The sequence below is a fragment of the Ochotona princeps genome, chromosome 1 (genome assembly GCF_030435755.1).
Source record: "Ochotona princeps isolate mOchPri1 chromosome 1, mOchPri1.hap1, whole genome shotgun sequence".
Taxonomy (NCBI): domain Eukaryota; kingdom Metazoa; phylum Chordata; class Mammalia; order Lagomorpha; family Ochotonidae; genus Ochotona; species Ochotona princeps.
Window position 1 is genome coordinate 104,172,250 of NC_080832.1, and position 16,309 is coordinate 104,188,558.

The window sequence follows — 16,309 nt, forward strand, 5'->3', positions numbered from 1 at the left end:
GATGACGGCCCAAAGCCTTGGGACCCTGCATCCATGTGGGAGACCTGGAGGAGGTTCCTGGCTCCTAGCTTCAGATTGGCACAGCACCAGCTATTGAGATCACTTAGGGAGTGAATCATTGGATGGAAGATTTTCCTCTCTGTCTCTCCTCATCTCTATATCTGACTTTCTAATAAAAACAAATAAATAAAAAAACTTCCGGGGGGCCGGCGCTGGAGTGTAGCTGGTAAAACCACTGCCCACAACACCGGCACATTATACAGGCACAAGTACATGTCTCAGCTGCCCCCGTTCCAATCCAGCTCCCTGATGTGCCTGAACCCACATGGGAAACCCAGAAGAAGCTCCTGGCTATTGGCTTCGGCTATTGTGGCCATGTGGGGAGTAAACCAGCAGACAGAAGATCTCTGTCTCTCCCTCTCCTCTCTTTTTAGGTAACTCTGCCCTCCAAATAAATAAACAATCGTTTTTGAAAAGGCCCATTATGGAAATTTTCAAACAAACCTAACTCTACCATGTTAACTTTTTCCTATTTTTGCCTTACCACCGTGTCATGCATGTATCTGTTCATCAATCCATCCCATCCTGACACACTTTCAAGAACACTGCAAGGACACTTGACCAGTAAATACTTCAGCATGTGTATCATCAACTAGAGTCAGTATTTATTTAGACTTTTTGGGGTGTGGGGGAACTGCAATCCGTGACTAAAAGCCCCATTAGGATGGCTACTATAAAAATACAACAAGTGCTGGCAAGGATATGGAGAAATTGAAATTGTGCTCTGTCAGTACAAATGTAAAATGGTGCAGCTGCTGTGGAAAACTCCCCAAGAACTTAAAAATAGAAGCACCACGTGATCCTCCAATTCTATTTTTTGGTAGAAAACCAGAAGAATTTTTAGATGAGTCTGGAAGGGACATTTGTATTGCCATGTTCCCAGCAGCACTGTTTGCAGTCACTAAAACATGGAAGCAGGGATAGGCACTTGGCTCAGCAGTTAAGTTACCGCTTATCAGAGTGCCTGGTTCAAGTTCCGACTATACTCCAACCTAATTTCCTGCTAATGTGCATCCTGGGAGGCAGCCTGTGACAGACCCATATGGAATTCCGGGATCCTCTCTTGAGCCGGGTCTAGCCCTTGTTGTTGTGGGCAGTTTCAGCAGATGAAAAATACCTCTCTATGTCTTTCTATTGATCTGCCTCTCAGCAAAATGAAAATAAGTAATTTTTTTTTACTGTAGAAGCAACTTTCAAGTGTTCACTAATGAATGGATGGGTAAGTAAAATGCAGTTCAATGGATTATCATTCATCCTTAAAGAGAAAGGAAGAGCAGGTACATGCAACAACATGAGTGAATCCTGAAGACACTATGCAAAGTGAAATAAACCAATCAGAAAACGACAAAAGTGGTAGGATTCCACTGAAACTGGGTACTGAGTCAAAATCAGAGACAGGAAACAAGCGGTGGTTGCAAAGAGCTAGAGGCAGGGTGGGAGAGCAGTGCCGGAGGGAGGCATGATGGATTGAATCCCAAGGTTTCCGTTAGGTTGGAGGAAAAGTTCTGGAGCTGGATAGTGGAAATGGTTGCACAACCATGTGCATGTATTCAATACCACTGAACTTTGCACTTTAACTAGATAAAATAGTGATTTTGTTACATGATTTTTAGCACAATAAGAAAAAAAAGCCAAAAAGAATAAGACCTGCATTGAGGTACAGCGCATTAAGCCACCACCTATGATGCTGACATCCCACATTAGCACAAATTCAAGACCAGCTGCTCCACATCTCAGCCAGCTCCCAGCTCTTGTACCCAGGAGAGCAGAGGAATACAGTTACATGATTGGGCCCCCACCACTCAAGTAAGAAACCTGGACAAAGGTTCAGGCTCCTGGCTTTAGCCTGGTTCAGCACTGGAGGCTGCAGCCCTCTGGACAGTGAACTAGTGGGTGGGAGATACTATCTTTAACTCTGCTTTTCAAATCAATAAGTCCTTTTTAAAAAGAAAAAAGTGCATACCATGGAATGCGTGACAGGAGCTTGACAAATGCATACAATGCTGTCATCTAAACACCTGGGAAACAACAGTGCACTTCCTTTGCCCTAAGAATCCCCTCAAGTTCTTCCTTGGTCTATCCCTACCCCCACTCTCAAGGCACAGTCACTTTTTAAAAACTCATATTCTAAAATATCAGATTGGTGGACGTATCTGGCTATTATAGAGCACCCTTCAGGTGGACCCAGGTGCTCTGCCACAGGCCTTTTGCTCTTGGCATCTTCTCGTGATTCCTCTCTCTGTGCCCAGCAGCGGTTCTTTCAGATGACTGAGCTGCTGTTCAATACGTACCACAGTTTGCTGATACATATCTGTACTGCTTCCAGTTCTAGACAAGTTCAAGGGAAGCTTCTATGAATATCCATGCGCAAGTCTTTTTGAAGAGAAAAGCTTTCATTTATTTCAGTTCAGAAAAATTGCTGCTTTGCAGGTTAATACAATTACAGATGTGCTTGGAGTTGGTTCTATCACTTTGGTGTTGCATTGTTTGCTTACTTATTTAATTTGAAAATCAGAATTAGAATTTTCCATCTACTGATTCATTTCCCAAATGGCAGCAACAGATAGAGCTGAGCCACTCTGAAGCCAGGGGCCAGGAGCCTCATCCAGGTCTCTCATGTGAGGGCAGAGCCCCACGAACCTGAGCCATCCTCCACTGCTCTCCCAAGCCACAAGGAAGGGGAACAGCTGGGACTCGAACCAGCACCCATATGAGGCGCCAGCACTATAGGCAGGGGATTAGCCTCCTGAACAACCACACTGGCCCCACTATTGCATTGTCTCATTCTTTTTTATTCTTCCTTTCCCATTCATTTTTTAATTAACAAAATACATTTAATAACTTAATTTTATATTCTTTAATGGATTTTTAGAAAAATTTTTGTTTGTTTTTACTTGAGAGGCTGATTCGGAGAGACAGACGACAGACATGAAGAGAAGAGAGAGAGCTAACTCTCATCCATTGGTTCACTCCCTAAGCCAGGGCTGAGCCAGGAGGAAGCCAAGAGCCAGAGACTCAGTCCAGGCCTTCCACATGGGTGGCAGGGACCCATCACCTGCTGCCTCCCAAGCTCTGTATCAGGAGGAAGCTGTGCTTAGGATCTAGGGATTGCACCCAGGTATTCCAATATGCAATATAAGCATCTCACCCTCTACGCCAAATGCCCATCCCTTTGCTGCTGGTGTTTTAACAGTATTTTATCCCATTTTTCGAGGTATACTTATATGGCACAAAATTAACCATTTTAGTGTAGTCACAATGTTCTGCAGTCACCGCCTCTATCTAGTGCTAGAAGAGCTTTATTATCCCAAAACAAACCTCCATGTCCACTAGCAGCACTCCTCCATCTCCCTGCCCACAGCACCCGGCAACCATCCCCCTGCTGTCCTCAGCCTGCTCTGGGCATTTCCTACGAAGACAGTGCAATATGCACCCTTTTGTGTCCGGCCTATTTTCACTTCACATGATGGCTGTTGGGCTCAACCACATCAGAGTATCAATACTTCCTTCCTATATGACTGAGAATTTTTTTTAATTTATTTTATTCTTTATTGGAAAGTCAGATATACAGAGAGAAGGAGAGAAAGATCCTCCATCCGATGATTCACTCCCAAAGTAGCTGCAACGGCCAGAGCTGAGCCAATTTGAAGCCAGAACCTCTTCCGTGTCTCCCACATGGGTGCAGGGTCCCAAGGCTTTGGGCCGTCCTCAACTGTTTTCCCAGGCAACAAGCAGGGAGCTGGATGGGAAGCAGGGCTGCCAGGATTAAAACTGGCACCCATATGGCATCCAGGTGCATGCAAGGTAAGGTCCTTAGTCACTAGGCTAATGCACCAGGCCCACAGTATTTATTTCTTATAAGAGAAGCAGAGACAGAACCCATTCTCTAGTTCACTCCAAATAATTATAATGGCAGCACTAAGACAGGCAGAAGCCAGGCTCATAAAACTCAGTCAGTTCTAGTGGGTAAATGGGAGGAACCCAAGCACTTGGGTGGCCTGCTGCTACCTCCCACAGTGCACATTAGCAGGAGGCTGGAATTGGAGCAAAACTCTAAACCAGGCACTCTGGCATGGGATGTGTGCTTTCCAAGGGATGTCTTAACTACTACCCTAAACTCTTGCCCTTGATTGAGCAAGATTCCATTGTAAGTACATGCCACATTTTGCCTTTCCATTCATCTGTTGATGGGCACTTGGGTTTATTTCTAATTTGTCAATAGTGCCATTTGTTGCATGGAGTATTTGCCCTAAACTAGTGATTTCCATGTCTGGTTTCATGGTACACTAATAAAAAAAAAAGCTCCAAAGACCCCCAAAGAACTTCCATGTATGTGATGACCATGAGAAATTAAACCTGAGAAGTTTTAAAATATTTATCTCTAGTTAATGAAACTAAAATTTAAAACTGTTTATATGTTAATATAAATGACATATTTTTATAAAAATAACTTGATTTCTAAAAATAGGGAGCATCGTCTGACACTTTTGCGAAGCTCTGATGTCTGGCTTAACTGAAGGCAGATGGGTTGTCGTATCCACCTGCACAATCTGTCACGATGTGTTGTTGTAGTTGACATATATGAAGATAATCCAACCTCCCACAGAAGTGCAGAAACTTGCAGCCTTCCTGAGTGCCCACTCTGAGAATCCCAGCTATGGGGATTACAGCGTGCATCCGTGGCTCGCCCCTGGCCTGGAATCTATACACTACTTGTTAAATGTAAGAACTTCACTACTGTGTGGCTCCCCTGACGGCTCCCATTCCTCACGTTCATTGTTTGCTTGCTGTTGACAGACAGAGCTCCCATCCCCTGGTCCACCTCTTAACACTGTGTGTCGTTACTCCACGAGGACAGGAACTACTAGGCCAGGGACAGACCCAGGAACTCAATCCAGGTTTCCTGGGTGAGTAAGGAAACCTGTTACTGGAGCTACTGTCACTGACTACTGGATGAGCAGGAAGCCAGGCGCAGGGACCTGAGACAGGAACCCAACAAAGCATTCTGATGTGGAACTTGGGTGTCCTAACTGAATCAGCCTGTCACCAAACAGCTGCCCTCAGGCTTCCATCCTCTATGTCACAGTCACACACAGTCATACAGTCATACAGAGTAGATCTGCAACAGATCATGAATATGAATATTATGTAGAAATTACGCGTAGATTTCCATTTTTTACATCAAAATCAGCTTATTTTTTAATTTCACTCTTCTACAATCTTTCTGATGTGGCTGTGAATATTGCATAATATGAAGGAGAGAAGCAATAAAAAGGACTGGAAGCTGTAAACTTCCATTGCTCTGAACGATTAAGTGTTATTTTAAGTAACTTAAGAAGCCTTTTCTATGTAGCTGCACATGTGCCAATGCAGTGTTCTTGATTGCTTCCTAAATCTCACTCCCTGCTAGCTGGTCCCTCCGTTCAGCAGTACAATGCAGTCTGATGCTGACAGCCTTTTGTTGGCATGCTTTGTCTTGCCTTCATTTCCAAGAGTGTTTTTGCTGGAAACAGAACATGCTGACAGCCTTTTGTCTTTCCTGTGTCTCCTGGCCACTATTGTGTCTGATGCCAAAGTCACCTTAAACACAAATGCGTCATTTACAAGACTACTGACTACTTCTGTGATGTAATTTTGAAGTGTAATAGGCTAAGCTACTTGCCTCTTTTTCTACACTTAAAAAAAAAAAAGCCACCCTAGTCCCCCCACCAGGTCCCTCACGTTGCACACCCAGGGATCCCATACTGATGTTGGTTCACTGCTCCACTTCCCACCCAGCTCCCTGCTTGTGGCCTGGGAAAGCAGTCGAGGACAGCCCAAAGCCTTGGGACCCTGAATCCACATGAGAAACCTGGAAGAAACTTCTGGCTCGTAGCTTCAGATGCTCAGCTCTGACTGTTATAGATTTTCTTTCTCTCCTTCTCTGTAAATCTACCTTTCCAATGAAAATAAATAAAAAAAAACAAAACAAAAACCTTCCTTAGGTGAGAAGGGGTATATGAGGTTTACATTTTAAGGTGTGAGACAAAATTCCAAGCCTGTTTGATGAGAGGAGGCACCTCCCCCTGCCCTTTCTGGTAGCATCTAGAACTCAAATAAAAACAAGATTCAGAATTTTAACCATTTCTTGCAAATGTTGCAACTTGCCCCGCAACTCCATTCATACCCAGATGGCAGATCCCCAGGCCTGGTAAGACCCAATTCTCCATCTGTTCTGGGCCTGCTGAGCCCGGCTGGAAGAAATCCCACAGTGTTAACCCAGCTCAGTCAAATCCATGCCCTTGCAGCCAACCCCATCAGCCAGCCCTGCCACACTTCCTTGGTAAATACCTCTGCCCCGCCCCCAGCGCTCTTTCACGAATACATTTGCATCCCTTCCCCTTTACTGTGTATCCCAGACGGAAACAGACGGAGATGGAAGAGGTCTTCTCACTTTTCCAGCCCGAGAGCCAGTGCTTGTTCCCACAGTCTCCTTCTCTAGATGGTTTGGCTCAAAGTCCCAACCGGCTTTGTACTGAATTCCTAACTTCAGTCCTTCAAACTCTGCCCTGAGGCAATAATCTCACGCTCTTGTGTTAGCATCGTCTTCACTCTACTGGATCACTCCCAGCCGCACACAAAGTAAGCAAGCCTTCATGTGACTGTTCTAAAAAATAAATCTGCACATACTTACCTGGCAGGGGAGATACCATGATCACAAGGGTGGTTCTCCCAGGGCGAGGCTTATCCACTCCGGATGTGCTGACCTCTGCGATTTCCCCAAATGTGGGAAACTCGAGTGCATAATTTGTGGTAGTGGGGGACTGCATTCATACTCTCCCCTGGAAAAAATAATAATAATAGTAAAATAAATAAATATGCACAGCTTTGGGTCCAATCATGAAGATACTGCTTGAGACACCTATGTCCCATGTTGGAGTACCCAGACTCAAGTCCCAGTTCCACTTCCTACTCCATCTTCCTGCAAATGCACGTCTTGGGAGGCAGCAAGTGATGCCTCAAGTAGCTGGGTCCCTGCCACCCATGTGGGAGACCCTCAGCTGCTGTAGGCATTTGGAGAGTGAAATGGGGGACGGGAGATCTCTGTCTCTCTTGCTCACTTGCTGGCTAGCGCCCACTGTTTGTCTTTTAAACAAAATAAATAAATACTCCTTGGAGTTCATATTCCCTTCCAGACTATTATTCTCCTCCTACAAAATCCCTCAGGAGTTGTCTATACTTTCTACGTGGATGTCTAATTTGAAATGTTATAGGTCCAAAGCAGCCTCTTTTCTTAATACTGGTCATTTTTTTTTTGAGAGATTTTTGTTTGTTTGTTTTTAATGGGAAGTCAGATTTACAGAGAGGAGGATACAGATAAAGATCTTCCATCCAATGATTCACTCCCCAAACAGCGGCAACGGTTGGAGCTGTGCTGATCCAAAGCTAGGAGCCCAGAGCCTACTCTGGTTCTCCCAGGCAGGTGTAGTCTCAAGGCTTTGGGCCGTCCTCAACTGCTTTCCCAGGCCACAAGCTGGATGGGAAGCGGGGCCTCTAGAATTAGAACTGGTGCCCTTATTAGATCCTGACACTTTCAGGGCAAGGACTTTAGCCACTAGGCTATTGTGCTGGGCCCAAAACTGGTCTTTTTTTTAAAAAGATTTATTTTACTGGGCTGACACGGTGGCATATCAGGCTTATTCTCTGCCTGCAGCACCAGCATCCCACATGACTGCTGGTTCATGTCCTGGCTGTTCCACTTCTGATCCAGCTATGGGGCCATTACTAACTAAAGTTGGAATTAATCATATGCAAGCACTGTGACTGGTGGTACTACAGCTGGTCTCATGACTGGCAATGGCTACTAAGGGACTAACAGCAGGGATGAATACAGTATAGATACACCTCACAGAGAGATGCTTCTTGTCCCCACAGGATGACACAAGACTCTTTCATGCTACACAGAACAGCATGTAGCTGAAAAGTTGAAAATGTGTGTTTTATTTCTGGAATATTTTCATTTAATATTTTTGGGCTACAGCTGACTGTTGGAAACTGAATCTACAGAAAACAAAACTGTAGATAAAGGGGGGTGACTCTGTCCAATCCTCCTGCCTCTGTTCTCTATAAAAATCTAGAAACAATGACTGGCTCAATAACAGCAAGCATTCTTTTGTGTGTGTGTGTGTTTCTTTTTAATATTTATTTTTATTGGAAAGAAGATATACAGAGAGAAGGAGAGACAGACAGAAACATCTTCCATCTGCTAGTTCAAATAGCTACAATAGCCAGAGCTGAGCCAATCTGAAGTCAGGAGCCAGGAGCTTCTTCAGGGTCTCCCATTCAGGTGCAGGGCCCCAAGGCTTTGGGCCGTCCTCTGGTGCTTTCCCAGATCACAAGCAGGGAGCTGGATCAGAAGTGGAGCAGCTAGGACATGAACTGGTGACAGAAGATCTTTCTCTCTGTCTCTCCTTCTCTCTGAATATCTGCCTTTCCAAAAAAAAAAAAGAGCTGGATGGGAAGTGGAGCCAGTTGGGACTTGAATCAGCACCCACATGGGGTACAAGCACAGATGGAGGTGTAACCTGATACGCCATAGTGCCAGCTCCTAGACCATAGTCCTGAACACTACTTTCCACTACAAGAAACTAAATCGGGAAATAACCAATTCCAGACTTGGGGCAACAAAGGTACAAACTAAAACAAAAATAAGTTGTCAGAATGGGAAGCAAGAAAAAAAGTAAAAAGACCACTAGAAAGTCAAAAGAACATAGAAGCCAAATAAAGAATTTCCCAGACCCAGCATGATAGCATAGTGTTAAAGTCCTCACCTTGCATGCGCCAGAATCCCATATGGTCGCTGGTTCTAATCCCGGCAGCACTGCTTCCCATCCAGCTACCTGCTTGTGGCCTGGGACAGCAGTTGACAACAGCCTAACTCCTTGGGACCCAGTACCCGTGAGAGAGACCCGGAAGAGCTCCTGGCTCCTGGCTTTGGATGGGTTCAGCTCTGGCTGTTGTGGTCACTTGGGAAGTGAACCATCGGAAGGAGGATCTTCCTCTCTGTCTCTCCTCCTGTCTGTATATCTGCCTTTCCAATAAAAGTAAATAAATCTTGGGCCCGGCGGCGTGGCCTAGTGGCTAAAGTCCTTGCCTTGAAAGCCCCGGGATCCCATATGGGCACCGGTTCTAATCCCAGCAGCTCCACTTCCCATCCAGCTCCCTGCTTGTGGCCTGGGAAAGCAGTCGAGGACGGCCCAATGCATTGGGACACTGCACCCGCGAGGGAGACCCAGAAGAGGTTCCAGGTTCCCGGCTTCGGATCGGCACGCATTGGCCACTGTGGCTCACTTGGGGAGTGAATCATCGGACGGAAGATCTTCCTCTCTGTCTCTCCTCCTCTGTGTATATCTGGCTGTAATAAAATGAATAAATCTTTAATAAATAAACAAATAAATAAATCTTTAAAAAAACAAAACAAAAAAAGAATTTCCCACTGATCAAAGACAGGACAATTTGAGCTTTAACAGAACTTAGGTGATTGCAATAGCTGGGAATCACCCAGCATTCTGTAAATCCACAAGCTTATAATGATACTGAAAATGCAATGATAACTCACCTTGTCAGGATAATGGAAAACAAATCTATTATCTTGCACACTGATAATACTAGGGGAGGGGGAGGAGCAAGCCTAGAGCCTGTTCTTCATTAATTGAATCTTTGGTTAACAGACCTTACATTAGGGGAAGCATCTCTTTGTGAATGAGTCCAACTAACACATGACAAAGATAGGATTAGAATATCAGCCTGCTGCAATCTGGTGAATTAACATATGTAGGCAATCATGTTGTCACCAGCTGCCAGGACCACAGAAAGACAGCCACCCAGGCATTAATATGCCCTCAGGTTAATAAGCATCTGTGCCTTTGCCAAAGGGAACCAAGCCCGTGTCTCATCAAGTGTGCACCCCCAGGTGCCAATTTGCATGAAATGGCGAGGACAGATGAACATGTTGGATGTGAGTTGCATGTGGAATGTTGAATATGCAGTTAGCCCAAAAGACTAGACTGGGAAACTCTCCAGGTCAAACCTCCCAAGCTCTAGCAATAGACACCATGTAAGCAAGTGAATGAGGAGGAATATATAAATGGAAAGACTGAAACATGCTAGCAAGACTGCTTAAGAAAAGTCAGCAAAACTATGACTTCTAAGAATGTACATCTGGGTGGTAGTGCTACCAAGAAATACAAAGCAGGAATTACTACTGCTATCAAAAACTCAGTCCCTATGCCCAGCGTTAAAGAAAACAATGAGAACAAGGTTTGTGGGGGACGGGGGGGTGAAGGAGAAGGTCGAATGCATCCACAGATGAGAGCGAAGCCAACTTCTGGGTCTCAAGGACCACTGTTCTGTTGGATAGCTGTGGATGCTTACGGAGAAGTGACAAAGAAGGTGCTGGCCTGGCAAACTCACAAAGGAGCTGCAGGTTGCCGGCGTAAGGTGCCATGGCTGTCACGAGATGGGTGACAATACAGTCCCCTTCTGCTTTATCCTGGCGGGCACTGAGGCCCACAGGGGCTGAGATAAGATTATACCTGGTCAGGTTCCCTCACTCTGCAAAAGAAGCGGAGAAAAGCAGCAAGGCAGTGTGCTAGTAGCAAGCCAGCAGCACAGCCTTCGAGCACTAACTTCATCCTTTTGAAGACTTAATTTTATTAGAAAGGTATATCTATAGGGAGAGATCTTTCATCCACTAGTTTACTACCCAAATGGCAGCAATAGCTGGAGGCAAGCCAGTCCAAAGCCAGGAGCTTCTTCAGGGAGTTCAGAGACCCAAGGTTTTGAGCCATCCTCTGCTGCCTTCCCAGGGCAATAGCAAGGAGTTGGGTGGGAAGTAGAGTAGCTAGGACTGGAACCAGTGCTCATATGGGCTGCCAGCGTTGCAGACAGAAGCTCAGCCTGCTATGCCATAGTGTTGGTCCCCTACATCTGCATTTTATTATGTAATTTTTAAAGATTTATTTATTTTTATTGGAAAGAGAGAGAGAAAAGATCTTCCATACACTGCTTCACTCACCAAGTGGCCGCAATGGCCGTAACTGAGCTGATCCAAAGCCAGGAGCTTCCAGGTCCCCCATCCAGATGCAGGGTCCCAAGGCTTTGGGCCGTCCTCCACCACTTTCCCAGGCCACAAGCAGGGAGCTGGATGGGAAGTGGAGCAGCCGGTACGTGAACTGGTGCCCATATGGGATCCCAGCATGTGCACAATGAAGATTTAGCCACTGAGTCATTGTGCTGGGCCCATTATTATGTAATTTTTAGAGAGATTTTTTAAAAAATAAACTTTCACTGCATAGAGGCAAACTTTTTTTTAAAGATTTATTTTATTTTATTTCTTATTGCAAAGTCAGATATACAAAGAGGAGGAGAGACAGAGAGGAAGATCTTCCATCCCATGATTCACTCCCCAAGTGACTGCAACAGCCAGTGCTGTGCCAGTCCAAAGCCAGGAGCCAGGAACTTTCTCCAGGTCTCCCTCGCGGGTGAAGGGTCCCAAGACTTTGGGCTGTCCCCCACTGCTTTCCCAGGCCACAAGCAGGGAGTTGGATGGGAAGTGGGGCTGCCGGGATTAGAACCAGCGCCCATACGGGATCCTGGCACGTTTGAGGCAAGGACTTTAGCCACTAGGTCACGGCACTGGGCCAGGAGGCAAATTTTTTTTGAAAAGGGTGAGACAGCAAATATTTTTGGTTTTATAGCATAAGAGGATTTTGCAAGTATGAAGGTACTCAAATAAGCATTTCACATGTAATTATTTAAATATTTCTAACGGGCAGACATTGAGACCAACAGTTATAAGACAGTGATTGGGCTGCCCACATCCCATATCTGAGTGACTGGGTTCAATTCCCAGCTCAGCTTCTGACTCCACTAATGCACACACCATACTCTGGTGCCGTTCACCCACTCTAGTCGTAGACCCAGACTGAATTCCAGGGTCATGACATTGGCCTGGCCCAGTCCAGGCTGCTGTTGGCATTTGGGGAAAATGAACCAGCAAATACAAAATCTCTCTCTCTCTCTCTCCCCTGCAAAAATAATATCATATAGGGCCCGGCACTGCAGCCTAGTAGCTAAAGTCCTCGCCTTGCATTGTGCCAGGATCCCATATGGGCACTGGTTCATGTGCAGCTGCTCCACTTTCCTTCCAGCTAGAGGATGGCCCAAGGCCTTGAGATCCTGCACCTGTCTAGGAGACTTGGAGGAAACTCCTGGCTCCTGGCTTTAGATTGGCTTCCGCCATTGTAGTCACCTGGGGAGTGAACCAGCAGATGGGAGATCTTTGTCTCTCTTTCTCTCCGTAAATCTGACTTTCCAATAAGATAAACAAACACATGTTTAAAAATAATAATGAAAACATATAAAGAGAAAACTCAAAGATGTACTAATTCCCGAAATTCCTGTGAAGGCGGCACTCAACAGTCACCAACTGGCCCCTTGTCTCTAAGCAACACACAAGTGATGCAATCGCCACCCTCACTTCCCCAGAAAAGAGAGAAGGAGGGAGGGGAAAGGAGGGCAGGAAGCACGCATGCACACTACAAGCTCCCAGCTCCACCCTGCCATTCTGGAGACTGGGACGTACTTAGGAGCACAGAAGTCTTGGCGCCCTAGGACCAGGAAAAATATCGCTTCCTAAAAGCCTTGTACATGCTCCCCACAAGGCCTCTGTCACACCCTAGCAGCAGCAACAGCCCCGCCCAGGAGCCTACTTAGAAACGTAGAACTTCAGCCCCATCCCAGACCTACTACTGGCTGTCTGTGTCTTTAACGTGCACACTTTGCATTGTTTTTGCAATCCAGATGAGGCAAGGTCATGAACAAATACCTCAAACCATGGACACCTCCAGTAGATTGAACTTGCAATCTAAAACCTAAAAAAATTGTCTTGATGACTTGTAAGAGGAAGTCCCCACAGCTGAATTCCCACCACTCAAATCTGTGAGAAAATTCCCTCGTGTCTCTGATCGTCAGTCCTGGTCAGAATGCATCACCTATCTTGGTTCCCGCTTGCAAGTCAGCAGGGAAATCGGAAAGGACCACTTCCCACCCCAGGGTCATCGCTGTTGCTTTTAAGCAAGGTGGGAAAGCGTGGAGGCTCTGCGACCTGACACCTTAGACCTGTCAAGATAAGCAGGGAGGACTCGGGGCAGCCAAGTGGCAATCTACCACTCATGGGAAACAGGCCCCACCCCTTCCCATAGACATATTTATTTAACTGAAAGGCAGGGTGATGAGAGAGAGCATTTGCACCCATGGCTGTACTTCCCAAATTGCAGGCAACAGCCAGGGTTGTGTCGGGCCAAAGCCTAGAGGGAGGAATTGCACCGGGCTCTCCCTCATGGGTGGCAGGATCCAAGCACATGAGCCATCATCCGCTGCTTCCTGGGTGCATGAGTGAGGAGTCAGATCGGGAGCTGGGAGTAGCCAGGACCCCAACTGGCATTCCCATACGGGCTACCCACGTGTCCGGCATCACCACTCTCACCACACAGCTAGATTTTAAGGCCCCCAGTGGAATTTCTACAAACGCTGAGGCCGTGAGTCCATGATCCCGGGTGTGGTTCTCATCTTGGTCACTTCCCCGTCTGGTGAGTACCCTCGGCCTCTGTCCATCTTGGGAAGCTGCAGACCTGAAGTTCCACTTCCTCATCAGACAGCAGCAGTGACAAATCAGAGCAGACACATCCCACTCCCAGAAGAACCGCCCTACTTTGCTGGGAACCACCACCCAGAAGTGACTCACCAGATACCACCATGCAGGAAGAATAGAAAACGATCATTTCTTTTTTAAGGCAAGGGGTGGGTAGCACTTACTCCACATAGGAAACAACTTTAAAAATTTTGGGGGGGGCCCCGGCGGCACGGCCTAGCGGCTAAAGTCCTCGCCTTGAAAGCCCCGGGATCCCATATGGGCACCGGTTCTGATCCCGGCAGCTCCACTTCCCACCCAGCTCCCTGCTTGTGGCCTGGGAAAACAGTCGAGGACGGCCCAATGTACTGGGACCCTGCACCCGCGTGGGAGACCTGGAAGAGGTTCCTGGTTCCGTTGCGGCTCACTTGGGGAGTGAATCATCAGACGGAAGGTCTTCCTCTCTGTCTCTCCTCCTCTCTGTATATCTGACTTTGTAATAAAAAATAAATCTTTAAAAAAAATTTTTTTTAATTCCATGATCCATGCTACAACATGGATGTATCTTGAAAACATTACACCAAGAGAAAGAAACCAGTGACTAAGAGCCACCTGTCCTACAATGCCCCTGACCCGCAATGTTCAGAATACGCAGATCACAGAATCTTCCCCACTGTGACACCAGCATCCAAAAGGGGCACTGGTTTGTGTCCCAGCTACTCCACTTCTAATCCTGCTTATGTCCTGGGAAGACAGCAGAGGATGGTACAAGACCATGGAACCCTGCGCCTGTGTGGGAAACCCAAAAGAAACTCCTGGCTCCTAGCTTCAGATCAGCTTAGCTCCAGCCATTGCGGCCATGTGGGGAGTGAAGCAGTAGATGGAAGATCTTTCCCTGTCTCTCCTTCTCTTTTTAAATATGCCTTTCAAAAGAAGATTAATAGGACCCAGCATGGTAGCCTAGTGGCTAAAGTCCTAGCCTTACAACATGCCTGGATCCCATATGGGTACTGGTTCTAATCCCGGCAACCCTGCTTCCCTTCCAGGTCCCTGCTTGTGGCCTGGGAAAGCAGTAGAGGACGGCCCAAAGTCATGGGACCCTGCACCCATGTGGGAGACCCGGAAGAAGCACCTGGCTCCTGGATTCAAATCAGCTCAGCTCCAGCTTGTGGCCACTTGGGGAGTGAACCAGCAGATGGAAGATCTTCCTCTCTGTAAGTCTGCCTTTCCAATAAAAAAAAATAATCTTTTTAAAAAATAAAACAAAAAATCTTTAAAAAAATAATAAAAACACAGGTATATTAGGGGTTGCTTAGGTCTGGGAGGGCTGAGGGGATACAGGGGATCATGTCCACAGAACATAGACAAAGGAACAAAAGTGTTCTAAAAGGACTATGGTGAAGAACACACCTGTGAGAATATACCAAGGCCACCGCATCGTCCCCTTTGCAGGGGAGTTACACGGGATGTGAGTGAGAATATACCAAGGCCACCGCATTGTCCCCTTTGCAGGGGAGTTACACGGGATGTGAGTGAGAATATACCAAGGCCACCGCATCGTCCCCTTTGCAGGGGAGTTACACGGGATGTGAGTGAGAATATACCAAGGCCACCGCATTGTCCACTTTACAGGGGAGTTACACTGGGTGTAAGTGAGAGTGCTTCATGGAGCTTTCCATGGCTCTGCACCAGATCCCTGCTAGTCTACACTGCAGAGTTCCTACTGTAAGCAAAACCTGAAAATAATAACAATAACTGTGACCTGAGTCCTGGGGAAAGGCCCTGCTTGAACTTACCTGACAAAATGACTCCCCTCGTAGTCTGGGGAACGTCTCACAGCCTTGTCTCGGGACCAGCCGACACCCAGAAATCCCTGGCTGCCTTCAGGTTCCTATTCTGGAAACGCTGGAAACAACCAAATCCAGCCAAGCACGCTCCCCAAGTGACACCTTTCATCTCCACAGGCAAGGATTACAGCGTAGGCGAACCGCCCAGCCTCTGTCAAGCTACAACGTCGAGAATTCACCATAGCCGTAGAAACTCGGAAACTGGGTTTCCAAAGACTCTGAAGAACAAGTTCCACAAAGCACCGCGGCTGGCCAGGCCTTCTCTGTGAACACCCTGACCTAAATCCTGCTGTCCTATTTAGGCGTTCACCCCCACCCGGACCTCTTCTCTCCTCACGTCAGGGCAGAAGCCAACCAGGACCCACCATGGCAGTGTTAGCACTGTGGCCATTACTGTGGTGGTGAGAGGAAGACAAAAGGGTAGGCAGGGCGATGGGCCAAGTCCAGGACACCGCGAGTCTCAGAGAAATCTCAGCCGCCATGGCTTCGTCCATCTTGTCTTGAGACCCGGATTCTCCAAGCCCCAGGCACATTCAAACACCACATGGTATAGATGCCCCAATTACTGATGGAGCAGATGGTTCATCTCCAACAAGATGCTGCTGCTGCCACCTTCAATGCCAAGGGCAAAGCGGACTAGCAGGTGAATAGAACAGCGCCTGACACAGCATGGCAGTCGGTGGCTATCGACTGAATGCCTCTTGAATGGATGAGATCTTCCCTTGGCCTG

The 16,309-nt window shown here is 46.8% G+C and overlaps 1 non-coding gene across 1 annotated transcript; it reads left to right on the forward strand.

Annotated features, from left to right (window-relative positions):
• The first annotated feature begins 6,725 nt into the window (after window positions 1-6,725).
• Window positions 6,726-6,884, forward strand: LOC118758299 (U1 spliceosomal RNA). Its single transcript, XR_004995630.2, has one exon. It is a non-coding gene; the product is annotated as a U1 spliceosomal RNA (small nuclear RNA).
• Window positions 6,885-16,309: the final 9,425 nt, after the last annotated feature.